This window comes from Bufo bufo, chromosome 7, assembly GCF_905171765.1.
Source record: "Bufo bufo chromosome 7, aBufBuf1.1, whole genome shotgun sequence".
Classification (NCBI taxonomy): Eukaryota; Metazoa; Chordata; class Amphibia; order Anura; family Bufonidae; genus Bufo; species Bufo bufo.
Window position 1 is genome coordinate 163601989 of NC_053395.1, and position 14354 is coordinate 163616342.

The 14354-nt window shown below is 49.2% G+C and overlaps 1 protein-coding gene and 2 long non-coding RNA genes across 3 annotated transcripts in view; 1 reads left to right on the top strand and 2 right to left on the bottom strand.

Annotated features, from left to right (window-relative positions):
* Positions 1-14354, bottom strand: part of LOC121007922 — a 414279-nt gene that overhangs the window by 316972 nt on the left and 82953 nt on the right. The window lies entirely within an intron of this gene.
* Positions 1-14354, bottom strand: part of LOC121007921 (putative methyltransferase DDB_G0268948) — a 230177-nt gene that overhangs the window by 171476 nt on the left and 44347 nt on the right. The gene's annotated exons all lie outside the window — the stretch shown is intronic.
* Positions 8123-12442, top strand: LOC121007923. The gene is made up of 3 exons (XR_005780490.1): positions 8123-8245; positions 11269-11272; positions 12431-12442. It is a non-coding gene; the product is annotated as an uncharacterized LOC121007923 (long non-coding RNA).

Below are 14354 nucleotides of genomic sequence, written 5' to 3' on the forward strand. Positions count from 1 at the left end.
TTTTTATGAACGTCAGCTTGTCCACATTGGCTGTAGACAGGCGGCTGCGTTTGTCTGTAATAACGCCCCCTGCCGTGCTGAATACACGTTCAGACAAAACGCTGGCCGCCGGGCAGGCCAGCACCTCCAAGGCATAAAAGGCTAGCTCTGGCCACGTGGACAATTTGGAGACCCAGAAGTTGAATGGGGTCGAACCATCAGTCAGTACGTGGAGGGGTGTGCACAGGTACTGTTCCACCATGTTAGTGAAATGTTGCCTCCTGCTAACACGTTCCGTATCAGGTGGTGGTGCAGTTAGCTGTGGCGTGTTGACAAAACTTTTCCACATCTCTGCCATGCTAACCCTGCCCTTAGAGGAGCTGGCCGTGACACAGCTGCGTTGGCGACCTCTTGCTCCTCCTATGCCGTCGCCTTGGGGTTCCACTGGTTCCCCTGTGACATTTGGGAATGCTCTCAATAGCGCGTCTACCAACGTGCGCTTGTACTCGCGCATCTTCCTATCACGCTCCAGTGTAGGAAGTAAGGTGGGCACATTGTCTTTGTACCGGGGATCCAGCAGGGTGGCAACCCAGTAGTCCGAACACGTTAAAATGTGGGAAACTCTGCTGTCGTTGCGCAGGCACTGCAGCATGTAGTCGCTCATGTGTGCCAGGCTGCCCAGAGGTAAGGACAAGCTGTCCTCTGTGGGAGGCGTATCGTCATCGTCCTGAGTTTCCCCCCAGCCACGGACCAGTGATGGGCCCGAGCTGCTTTGGGTGCCACCCCGCTGTGAACATGCTTCATCCTCATCCTCCTCCACCTCCTCCTCGTCCTCCAGTAGTGGGCCCTGTCTGGCCACATTTGTACCTGGCCTCTGGTGTTGCAAAAAAACTCCCTCTGAGTCACTTCGAAGAGACTGGCCTGAAAGTGCTAAAAATGACCCCTCTTCCTCCTCTTCCTCCTGGGCCACCTCCTCTTCCATCATCGCCCTAAGTGTTTTCTCAAGAAGACATAGAAGTGGTATTGTAACGCTGATAACGGCGTCATCGCCACTGGCCATGTTGGTGGAGTACTCGAAACAACGCAACAGGGCACACAGGTCTCGCATGGAGGCCCAGTCATTGGTGGTGAAGTGTGTCTGATCCGCAGTGCGACTGACCCGTGCGTGCTGCAGCTGAAACTCCACTATGGCCTGCTGCTGCTCGCACAGTCTGTCCAGCATATGCAAGGTGGAGTTCCACCTGGTGGGCACGTCGCATATGAGGCGGTGAGCGGGAAGGCCGAAGTTACGCTGTAGCGCAGACAGGCGAGCAGCGGCAGGGTGTGAACGCCGGAAGCGCGAACAGACGGCCCGCACTTTATGCAGCAGCTCTGACATGTCGGAGTAGTTGCGAATGAACTTCTGCACCACCAAATTCAGCACATGCGCCAGGCAAGGGATGTGCGTCAAACCGGCTAGTCCCAGAGCTGCAACGAGATTTCGCCCATTATCGCACACCAGGCCGGGCTTGAGGCTCACCGGCAGCAACCACTCGTCGGTCTGTTGTTCTATACCCCGCCACAACTCCTGTGCGGTGTGGGGCCTGTCCCCCAAACATATGAGTTTCAGAATGGCCTGCTGACGTTTACCCCGGGCTGTGCTGAAGTTGGTGGTGAAGGTGTGTGGCTGACTGGATGAGCAGGTGGAAGAAGAGGAGGAGGAAGCTGAGTAGGAGGAGGAGGAGACAGGAAGTAAAGAATGTTGCCCTGCGATCCTTGGCGGCGGAAGGACGTGCGCCAAACAGCTCTCCGCCTGGGGCCCAGCCGCCACTACATTTACCCTGTGTGCAGTTAGGGAGATATAGCGTACCTGGCCGTGCTTACTGGTCCACGTATCTGTGGTTAGGTGGACCTTGCCACAGATGGCAATGCGCAGTGCACACTTGATTTTATCGGATACTTGGTTGTGCAGGGAAGGCACGGCTCTCTTGGAGAAGTAGTGCCGGCTGGGAACAACATACTGTGGGACAGCAAGCGACATGAGCTGTTTGAAGCTGTCTGTCTCCACCAGCCTAAATGACAGCATTTCATAGGCCAGTAGTTTAGAAATGCTGGCATTGAGGGCCAGGGATCGAGGGTGGCTAGGTGGGAATTTACGCTTTCTCTCAAATGTTTGTGAGATGGAGAGCTGAACGCTGCCGTGTGACATGGTTGAGATGCTTGGTGACGCAGGTGGTGGTGTTGGTGGTACATCCTATGTTTGCTGGGCGGCAAGTGCCAACGTCCCTCCAGAGGCGGAGTAAGAGGCCGAGGCGGCGGCAGCAGCAGAAGAGGTAGCAGGGGGAGCCTGAGTGACTTCCTTGTTTTTAAGGTGTTTACTCCACTGCAGTTCATGCTTTGCATGCAGGTGCCTGGTCATGCAGGTTGTGCTAAGGTTCAGAACGTTAATGCCTCGCTTCAGGCTCTGATGGCACAGCGTGCAAACCACTCGGGTCTTGTCGTCAGCACATTGTTTGAAGAAGTGCCATGCCAGGGAACTCCTTGAAGCTGCCTTTGGGGTGCTCGGTCCCAGATGTCGGCGGTCAGTAGCAGGCGGAGTCTCTTGGCGGCGGGTGTTCTGATTTTGCCCACTGCTCCCTCTTTTGCTACGCTGTTGGCTCGGTCTCACCACTGCCTCTTCCTCCGAACTGTGAAAGTCAGTGGCACGACCTTCATTCCATGTGAGGTCTAGGACCTCATCGTCCCCTGCATCGTCTTCCACCCAGTCTTGATCCCTGACCTCCTGTTCAGTCTGCACACTGCAGAAAGACGCAGCAGTTGGCACCTGTGTTTCGTCATCATCAGAGACGTGCTGAGGTGGTATTCCCATGTCCTCATCATCAGGAAAAATAAGTGGTTGTGCGTTAGTGCATTCTATCTCTTCCACCCCTGGGGAAGGGCTAGGTGGATGCCCTTGGGAAACCCTGGCAGCAGAGTCTTCAAACAGCATAAGAGACTGCTGCATAACTTGAGGCTCAGACAGTTTCCCTGATATGCATGGGGGTGATGTGACAGACCAATGGGCTTGGTTTTCATGCGCCATCTGTGCGCTTTCTGCAGAAGACTGGGTGGGAGATAATGTGAACGTGCTGGATCCACTGTCGGCCACCCAATTGACTAATGCCTGTACCTGCTCAGGCCTTACCATCCTTAGAACGGCATTGGGCCCCACAAAATATCGCTGTAAATTCTGCTGGCTACTGGGACCTGAGGTAGTTGGTTCACTAGGACGTGTGGCTGTGGCAGAACTGCCACGTCCTCTCCCAGCACCAGAGGGTCCACTAACACCACCACGACCATGTCCCCGTCCGCGTCCGCGTCCCTTATTAGATGTTTTCCTCATTGTTCCCGTTCACCACAATTTTGAGAATGGCAAATTTGGGAATAGTTTTTCAACCCAGAACAAAAAGTGTGCTTTTACGGTCACTACAAATAACTTGACCAGCTAAAACAGTACAGATTTGGTTGAATAGAAATGTCAGGCCTGTTTTTTTTTTGCGGTGTGTGACAGGTATAGGTTTAATCACAGAATCAGACTTCTATCTGCACGGTAGCGTGTGTCTCAGGTTTTTCTGAATGACACTATCAGCACCTTCAATGCAAGATATCCTTTTTGGGATAGATTTCAAGTAGGCCTCATATACCAGAAACTAGTTATTTTGAGAATGGCAAATTTGGGAATAGTTTTTCAACCCAGAACAAAAAGTGTGCTTTTACGGTCACTACAAATAACTTGACCAGCTAAAACAGTACAGATTTGGTTGAATAGAAATGTCAGGTCTATTTTTTAGGCGCTGGGTGACAGGCTCAACTTGCCCCTGATGTAGTATATGGCCAAAAAATAACCACACTATTGATGGTTAAATGCACTTGGGTGACACAGGCTCAGCCTGCAGCTGATTTAGTATATGGCCAAAAAATAACCAGACTGTTGATGGTTAAATGCACTTCGGTGACACAGGCTCAGCCTGCAGCTGATGTAGGATATAGCACAAAATAACCACACTATTGATGGTTAAATACACTTGGTGATAGCTTGTGCTGGCGCACCACAAGTCACAAAATGGTCGCCGATCACCCCAGAAAAAAGTGATCTAAAAACGCTCTGGGCAGCCTCAAAAAAGTGAGCAAGTCGATATTAGCACTTCAATGATCCACAGCTGCAGATCGATCACAGAATGAAGTCTTTTGGAGGAGTTAATCTGCCTAATCTCGCCCTAACGTCGCAGCTGCAACCTCTCCCTATGCTTGAATCAGCAGAGTGACGTGCAGCGCTACGTGACCCAAGCTTATATAGAGGCTGGCTCACATGCTGCACTGGCCAATCACAGCCATGCCAATAGTAGGCAAGGCTGTGATGGCCTCTTGGGGCAAGTAGTATGACGCTTGTTGATTGGCTGCTTTGCAGCCTTTCAAAAAGCGCCAAGAAAGCGCCGAACACCGAACCCGAACTTTTACGAAAATGTTCGGGTTTGGGTCAGTGTCACGGACACCCCAAAATTCGGTACGAACCCGAACTATACAGTTCGGGTTCGCTCATCCCTATTCACAATGTTTTGCCAAATGAAAGGTCCTCTTTAAGGACCAGGCCAAATTTTAGAAATCTGACACGTGTCACCTTATGTGGTTATAACTTTGGAACACTTACTTATCCAGGCCATTCTGAGATTGTTTTCTCGTCACATATTGTACTTCATGACAGTTGTAAACTTGAGTCAAAATATTCAATTTTTATTTATAAAAATAAATAAGTCCAAATTTACCAAAAATTTAGAAAAACTTGCAAATTTCAATTCCTCTTTCAAAATACATAGTAATACCTCCAAAAATAGTTATTACTTTACATTCCCCATCTGTCTACTTCATGTTCGGATCATTTTAAACATGAAATTCTTTTTTTGGGACATAAGGCGGCTTAGAAGTTTAGAAGCTCCGGTCTGAAGTCACTTTGTGAGGTTTACATAATAGAAACCACCCAAAAATGGCCCCATTTTAGAAACTATAACCCTCAAGGCATTCAAACATACAAACTTTGTTAAGCCTTTAGGTGTTCCACAAGAATTAAAGGAAAATGTAGATAAAATTTCAGAATTTCACTTTTTTGGCAGGTTTTTAATTTGAATCCATTTTTTCCCAGTAACAAAGCAAGGGTTAACAGCCAAACAAAACTATATTTATTGCCCAGATTCTGTAGTTTACAGAAACACCCCATATGTGGTCGTAAACTGCTGTACGGGCACACGGCAGGGCACAGAAGGAAAGGAACACCATGTCGTTTTGGAGGGCAGATTTCACTGGAATAATTTTAAGCTGCCATGTCACATTTGAAGACCCCCTGATGCACCCCTAGAGTAGAAACTCCCAAAAAATTACCCCATTTTGGAAACTACAGTATAAAGGTGGCAGTTTTGTTGGTACTATTTTAGGGTACATATGATTTTTAGTTACTCTATATTACACTTTTTGTGAGGCAAGGTAACAAAAAGTTTTAGGTCAGTTTTTTTGGGGTTATGTACAGTTTTCATCTGACAGGTTAGATCATGTGGTATTTTTATAGAGCAGGTTGTTACGGATGCGACTATACCAAATATGACTACTTTTACATAAAGCATTTTTGAAAAAAAAAATGATTTTTGTGTGTCGCCATATTCTGAAAGCCTTATTTTGTTTGTTTTTTGGGCGACTTTCTTATGTAGGGGCAAATTTTTTCGGTATGAGATGGTTTGATTGATACTATTTTGGGGTGCATATGACTTTGTTCGCTTGGTATTACACTTTGTGATGTAAGGTGATTCACCTGAGAGGTTAGGTCATGTGATATTTCTATACAGCAGTTTTACGAACGCGGCAATACCTAATATGTATACTTTATTTATTTCACTTTAAAACACAATAACAGCATTTTAGAAAAAAAAATACATGTTTTTGTGTCTCCATTTTCTGATGGCCATATTTTTTTCATTTTTTGGGCAATTGTCTCATGTAGGGGCTCATTTTTTGCAGGATGAGGTGACTGATTGGTACCATTTTGGGGTACATACAACTTTTATCACTTTTCATACCTTTTTTGGGTAAGTGAGGTGGGAAAAAATTTCAATTCCATCATAGTTTTTCATATTTTTTTATGACTTTCCCGCAGGGAGAACGCAACATCACCCTTTCATAGATCAGGTTGTTACGAACGCAGTGATATCCAACATGTGTAGTATATTTTATTTTTTAAATGTTTAATCAATTATTAATGTGCTGCTATAAGAAGAAATTAGATTTTTTTCCTTTTTGTTAATTTTTTTTTAACCCAGACCCACTTGGTTCTTCCAGATCCAGTGGGTCTGATGCCTCTATAATACACTGCAGTATGCTATATAGTTTACTGCAGTGTATTGTGACTTTACACAGCTTGATCAGCCACCTGCCTTTAGCATTTGGCTTAGCTATACCATGGCAAGCCGGTGGCCTGTGAAGGCATCTGGTTGCCATGGCAACCATCAGGGCCGCTGCCACAGCAGTGCAGCGCCCGATGGGGAGGGAGGGAGCCCCCTCCCTCTGTGAACCCGTCAAGCATGGGGTCACTGCAACGGCACAGCAGTGGCACCATGGTAGAGGGAGCTCCCTCCCTGTTAACCCTTACCATACAGCGGTCCCTATAGACTGCAGCATGGAAGGGGTTAAACGGCTGCCATCAGTGCCAGCACCAATGTCAGTAGTTTCCAGCATAATATAAGCTCTGTGCTGACACGCATTAGAATCCTCTGATTAAGGCTCCATTCACACATCCGCAAATGGGTCCGCATCCGTTCCGCAAATTTGCGGAACGGGTGCGGACCTATTCATTCTCTATGGGGACGGAATGGATGCGGACAGCACAGTATGCTGTCTGCATTTGCGAAGCGTGGCCCCGATCTTCCAGTCCGCAGCTCCGCAAAAGATAGAACATGTCCTATTCTTGTCCGCAGCTGCGGACAAGAATAGGCATTTCTATAGGGGGTGCCGGCCGGGTGTGTTACGGATCCGTAATTTTCGGGTCCGCAACACACCACGGACGTGTAAATGGAGCCTTACTAGTCTGTACAGACTAGCCAATCAGAGCGATCGCCGACCCGGGACCACCCTCATTGGTCCCGGGCCAGTTAGCTGAGATCCCTGGCTGTGTAACAGCCAGGGTCTCAGCGCTGTCACCATGTCTGCATACATGGTGACAGTTTAATCCCATGACATGTATACTCGTCATGGAGCGCCAAGTAGCAGTGCTCCATGATGAGTATACACATCAAATAGCGCTAAGGGGTTAATAATCTATCAAGTTTTTTTATATGAACATAGTGGTGTTGTACACTGGATATATGTATGTAGTGCAGGAAGTCTACTGTGTTATGTGCCACTTGTGCAAGGGGAGACTAGGGACCCACCTTGCTCAGGGGCCCACTGGGGGATTCACCTGTACCCCTGCGGTACGCCAGACCTGCAGGGTAATGCGAATGTGAGGTCACGGTCAATGGCAAGCGAGGGTCACTCACAGTTATATATGGAAACCCTGGGCAGGCATACAGCAGTGAAGGAGAGGCTGGCACAAAAGTCCTCTGGGGCACACTCTGTGTTTAGGGACCAGGCCTGGTGTTGGATGAGGTACCCTGGATGTTGCAGGTGTTTTATGTGCCTGGGGCAAGGTCCCTTTAAAGTTCGTGACGCCAGTGCCAATTGGACGGTGGCACACCGTTTGCTGATAGCAGGAATAACTGAGGAACCACGTAATAATAAAACAGAACTTATGCTTTACTTGTTCTCCAGTGGTCGACATACACGGACATAGTTGGAAACGCAGTTCCTTTGAAGACAGTTAGTTTTGGTACATTTAATGCAGGCCATATGTAGCAAGGTGATTTCAGAGGGTTAAACACAGGACTTGCAGTACAGGCGGCTTGCACTCTATTCCTGACTGATCCTGGAATATGGAAACTATTCTCCAAGGCCCGATGCCCTAGCTCTGGCGTATATCCTTGGGTCTATAAATATCAAGTACCTCCTCTGCAGTCTTTAGTACCTCTTGCTTTCCTAGACTTGACTCTGCTCAGTGTCCTCAGGCTGGTTAACCGTGGTGTTCCTGCTTCTGCAAATATGTACTCAGGAGGGGAACCTTCTCCTTGGATCTGGAACCCGGTTACAGGGACTGCAATACCCTCTCCTAGTCTGCAGGCTCCAGGCCTGCTCTGCTCTCACAGGCCCATGGCCTGGCCTTTTCTCAGACACGGTCTAAAAAAAACTCTCCCTTCCCTGACTGGGCCTTATATAACCTAGCTCCCTCTAGTGACTTAGAGCTGGAATGACACCCCTAGCAGGCCTGCACATGCAAATTTCACAGTAACAGGGAAGTACATAGCATTACATTATGAAGATGACTCATACCAACCTCCCCATAAATAAGGGGAAACGACAGCACAACAAGTGACCCTTCTGTAGTGACGGGCATTACAGCTCCCGTACACTACACCCCTGTGGGCCAGTCCGAGCCTTAATCTAGTTCTGAGATGAGGGAAAAGGCAAAAAATCCACAGGCAGTTAGTAGAGCATGTCAGCTCTATACAAAATAGGATTTCATATTGTTAATAAAGACCAACTGAAAAAACGATTTTTAGCTCAAAATAAGTATAATACAATAAAATAAAAAAAATTGCCCCCACAGGTGTACATAGCCTTTACATTTCCACGTCGCCATCTATGTTTTAAAAAATAAAAAATCCTGCAGTTTTCCCACTGGCCACTAAGCCTAATAATTAGTGTCCGTACCGAACTATACAATTTTGGGTACCCGGATCCGAACTTTGCCGGAAAAGTTTGGGTTCGAGTTCTGTGTTTGGGCATTTAATAAAGCTTGTTGAAAGGCTGCAGGGCTGCCAATCAACAAGCTTAAGCTGTAGGCACTTAGAAGCCATCACTGCCATGCCTTCTAATGGCATGGCTGTGATTGGCCAGTGCATCATGTGACCCAGCATCTATAAAAGCTGGATCACGTGTAGCACCACCCATCAGCTCTGTGTATTGCAGGGACAGGAAGCAGGCAGCTGAAGTAAGGGAGAGTGTTAGGCAGAGGGGGCTCTAGACTTTGTGAGGCTTTAGGCGAAACTCGAACATGAGGCCCCCGCGAAAACAAGATATGCAAGCGATAATAAAGATCAACTACAAACAAAAACACTTGGTATAGTATCCTTTAGTCTGTCTATTAAATGTGCAATACATTTATCAGCATTGTTTTAAGGGAAAATAAATACTCTTACAACATACAGTATATGTGTATTTAACACAAGTGCTGTATCTGCGGCTCTCCCATAGATACATGAAGGGGGAGTGTTGACCACCGCTCTGGGCACAAGGAGATCCGGAGTACCGTACAGGAGATCGTGGGGGATCCCATCGGCTGGACCCCCCCGATCACACCCTTATCTCCTATCTTTTGGCTAGGGGATTTATTTTCCTATCCTGGAGTACCCTTTTAATATGCATTGACATCACAGTAAAGGGTTAATATGCACAGTGACAACACAGTACAGGGATTATATTCACAGTGCATATTACCACTTTGCATTAACCCTGGCTATACTGAGATGTCACAGTGCATATTAACCCTGTACTGTGATGTCACATTGCATATTAACCCTGGCTGTACTGTATGCGACATCACTGTGCATATTAACCCTGTACTGTGACTAACAGTACAGGGTTAACATACACAGTGAGTGACATCACAGTACAGGGTATACACAGTGATTTCACAGTCAGGGTTAAGCAGCTGCATGCTCGCAGCACATCGCACAGGGTGATCTTGTATGGCATGGGATGGGCTAGGCCAAGGGCGTAGCTAAAAGCTCATGGGCCCTGGTGCAAGAGTTCAGCTTGGGCCCCCGTCCCTCAGTGCTTGTTGGCAAGGGGCAGGTGAGCACATAGCCTTCCTGCTGCCTGAGGCAAACATTGAAAGGGCACCCCCTCATGCCAAATTCTTAACCTAACCCCTTCCCTCCAGCCAGAGGTGTAAATTGACCAGTATGCACTTTCTATAATGCCAGTGTCTTATGTGGCACAAGGATCTTTGGGCCCCCTCAGGCTCCTGGGCCCGGTAGCGACTGCTAACTCTGCACCCCCTATAGCTACGCCCCTGGCCTAGGCTAGCTCCATGGACCACGGTAAGCACTGTCCGGCACCAGTAAGTTATCATGACTGAGTCATGACTCACTGATAACAGCCTGTCGCTGGCAGCTGCAGGCCCTAAGGCTTACAGTAGCCAGCAGACAACAGGGGGGTGGGGGGGGAGCACAGCAGGCAACAGGCTGCCTGCTGCTCACTGTTTTTGACTGCTGCTGTGGCCTGACCAGGAGTGGGCACTGGGCAGGGTGGCAGCAGTGAGACACACACACACCAGCCAGCCAGACAGACTGACTGAGGTGAGGGCCCTGGCTCCTTCTCCCCTGCGTGGCTGCTCAGAGCTCTGCGGGCGGGGCTGGCAACGTTCAGAAGACGTGCCTGCTCGGCGGCACGCTCCGAGCCCCAGCAGCCACTGCTCTCTTAAAGAGAAAAAGAGGGGCTCAGAGCGGCCACGGGCCCTGCTGCGGCTCTTCCATTAGTCCGCTAAGGCCACTCGCGGAAGCCAATTGTACTTGCAGCGGTGTCAGGTGGGTGTTAGGAATCTGGCTATTTGTTTTGTGGTGACCTACAGTATAATGATTTTTTCTGGGTGCAATGCACTATCTTTACACCCCTGACACAGAAATATAATTAATCTGGCTGTTAATTCTGTGGGTGACCTATAGCGAATTTTTTGTGGGTGTAATCCACTATCTATGTACCCAGACACCAAAAAATAGTTATTCTGTCTTAGTTCGGTGGGTGACATATTCCTTTTTTGTGTTAGTTACACCTGCACTGAATACATGACAGGGAAATAAATATAGTTAATCCGTCTATTAGTTCAGTGGGTAATATATTCCCATTTTTTTGTGTGAGGTACACCTGCACTGCATACGTGACAGGGAAATAAATATAGTTAATCCGTCTGTTAGACTGGTGTGTGACATATTCCCATTCTTGTTGTCCGGTACCCCTACATGGCATACCCGATGGAAATAAATATAGTTAATTCATCTGTTAGTTCGGTGTGTGAAATATACCAAATTTTTGTGTAAGGTACATCTGCATTGCATACGTGACAGAGAAATTAAATATAGTTAATCCATCTGTTAGTTCGGTGGGTGACCTCAAAGAATGAGGAGAGCATCAAATAAGGGATGTGGCCCTGGTCATGGTGCTGCTGGTGTTGGTGGAGCTCCTGTTGTAGGGAGAGGACATGGTCAATCTGTGCCAGCTACACGCCCAAATGAAACACCTTCCTCAGGTGCACGTAGGCGACAGCATGTTCAGCGTTATTTTGTAGGCCCGAATACCGATGTACGAATGGTGAGGCCAGAGTCGGCAGTAGATTGGGTGGCTGACAGTGCCTCCAGTTCCTTCACATTGTCTCCCACCCACTCCCCTGCTGAAAGGCCAGAGTTGGCACCTGCAGCCCATGGGCATCTGTCTTTCACCTCACTCCCTTGCAAATCAGCCAAGCAGTCTGAGTCCCAAGTTATGTAACAGTCTCTTAAGATTTTTGATGACTCTGCTGGCAGGGTTTCCATGGGCTGTCCACCTAGCCCCGCCCTAGAAGTGGAAGAGATTGCGTGCACCGATGCCCAACCGATTGTTTCAGGACATGGGAGGACCACCGCAGCACATCTCTAATGAGGACGAAACACAGGTGCCAACTGCTGCGGCTTTCTGCAGTGTGCAGACCAACAAGTAGGGCAGGGGTGAAGAGTGAGTGGAAGATGATGTGGAGGATAATTAGGTCCTAGACCCCACATGGAATCAAGGTCACGCGAGTGACATGTGCAGTTCGGAAGAAGTGGTCACACAGCGCCAGCCGCACAGCAAAAGAGGGAGCAGGGTGCAAAAGAAGAGTGGCTGTCCCCTAGCCAGTACGCCTTCTACTGCCCACCACTCCCAGCTCCAAGGAGTTCACTGGCGTGGCAGTACTTCAGACAATGTGCTGACGACAAGACGCCAGTGGTTTGCACGCTTTGCATTCAGAGCCTTAGCGAGGCATAAATGTTCTAAATCTGATCACCACCTGCATGACCTGGCATGTAAATGCAAAGCACGAGCGGCAGTGGAGTAAACACCTCAAAAACCACGAAAGATCTCAGGCTCCTCCTGCTCCCTCTTCTGCTGCAGTCTCTGCCTCTTCCTCCCCCTCTGGAGTGACAGTGGCACTTGCAACCCCACAAACAGGATGTGGCAGCAACGCTGTCACCATAATTAAGCATCTCCACACTGTCCCATGGAAGCGTTCAGCTGTCTATCTCCAAAACACTGGAGAGAAAGAGGAAGTACCCCCCTACCCACCCAGGATCTCTGACCCCGAATGCCAGCATTTTAAAATTCCTGGCCTTTGAAATGCTGTCATTCCGTCTGGTGGAGACAAAGACTTTTAAAAGCCTTATGGCGGTGGCTGCCCCACAGTACGTGGTTCCAAGCTGCCACTACTTTTCCAGGGGAGCCATCCCTGCCCTGCACAACCAAGTGTTGGACAAAATTAGGTGTGCACTGCGCAACACCATCGGTGGCAAGGTCCACATAACCACCGATACGTGGACCAGTAAGCACAGGCAGGGACGTTATATCTCCCTAACTGCACACTAGGTAAATGCAGTGGCGGCTGGGCCTGAGGCAGATAGCAGTTTGGCGCATGTCCTTCCGCCATCGAGGATTGCAGGATGTTTCTCTTTGCCTCCTCCTCCTATTCCGCTTCCTCCTCTACTGCCTCCTTATCCGGTCAGCGTAATACCTTCACTATCAACTTCAGCACAGCCAGGGGGAAACGACAGCAGGCAGTTTTAAAACTTCTGTTTAGGGGAAAAAACCCACACCACGCAGGAGCTGTGGACGGGCATGGAACAACAGACCGATGAGTGGTTGGTGCCACTGAGCCTCAAGCCCAGCCTGGTGGTGTGCGATAAGGGGCGAAATCTCATAGCAGCTCTGGGCCTAGCGGGTTTGACACACATCTCTTGCCTGGTGTATGTGCTGAATTTTGTGGTGCAGAGGTTCCTGAAAAATTACCCCGATATGTCAGAGCTGCTGCATAAAGTGCGGGCCATCTGTGCGCGCTTTCGGCGTTCTCACCCTGCGGAGGAGGCCGTAGGAGGGCAACAACCCAGCAGCAGGACCGCTACCTCCGCCTTTGTGCAAGGAGGAACAGGAGGAGCACTGCCAGAGCCCTGCAAAATGACCTCCAGCAGGCCACAAATGTGCATGTGTCTGCTCAAACGGTCAGAAACAGACTCCATGTGGGTGATATAAGGGCCCAACGTCCACAGGTGGGGGTTGTGCTTCCAGCCCAACACCATGCAGGATGTTTGGCATTTGCCAGAGAACACCAAGATTGGCAAATTCGCCACTGGCGCCCTGTGCTCTTCACAGATGAAAGCAGGTTCACACTGAGCACGTGACAGACGTGACAGAGTCTTGAGACGCCGTGGAGAACGTTCTGCTGCCTGCAACATCATCCAGCATGACCGGTTTGGCATTGGGTCAGTAATAGTGTGGGGTGGCATTTCTTTGGAGGGCCGCACAGCCCTCCATGTGCTCGCCAGAGGTAGCCTGACTGCCATTAGGTACCGAGATGAGATCCTCAGACACCTTGTGAGACCATATGCTGGTGCTGTTGGCCCTGGGTTCCTCCTAATGCAAGACAATGCTAGACCTCATGTGGCTGGAGTGTGTCTCCTTGAAAAAACACTTTGGGTGATGATGGAAGAGGATGTGGCACAGGAGGAAGAGGGATGATTTCCACGGTTATCAGTCCAGTCATTCACAAGTGGCTCGGAGGGTGGGGTACTGCACCAAAATAGGCCAGGTACACAACTGTCCAGCCAGAGCACAGTTCTGGAGGATGATGAAGAGGAGGAACTGTGTTCACAGCAGGGTGGCACCCAAAACAGCTCGTGGGCATCACTGGAGCGTGGCTAGGGAGGATACAGAGGACAGACAATACTCCTCCCACAGAGGACAGCTTGTCATTGCCTCTGGGCAGCCTGGCACACATGAGCGACTACATGCTGCAGTGCCTGCCTAAAGACCTGCAAGTTGCCCACATTCTAACCAGTGCTGATTACTGGGTGGCCACCCTGCTGGATCCCCGCCACAAGGACAGCGTGCCATCCTTAATTCAGTCACTGGAGCGTGATCGGAAGATGCGCGAGTTCAAGCGTACGTTGGTAGACGCGCTGCTGATTGTGTAAGACCGTGAACCGAGGTGGGGTCCCCAGGAT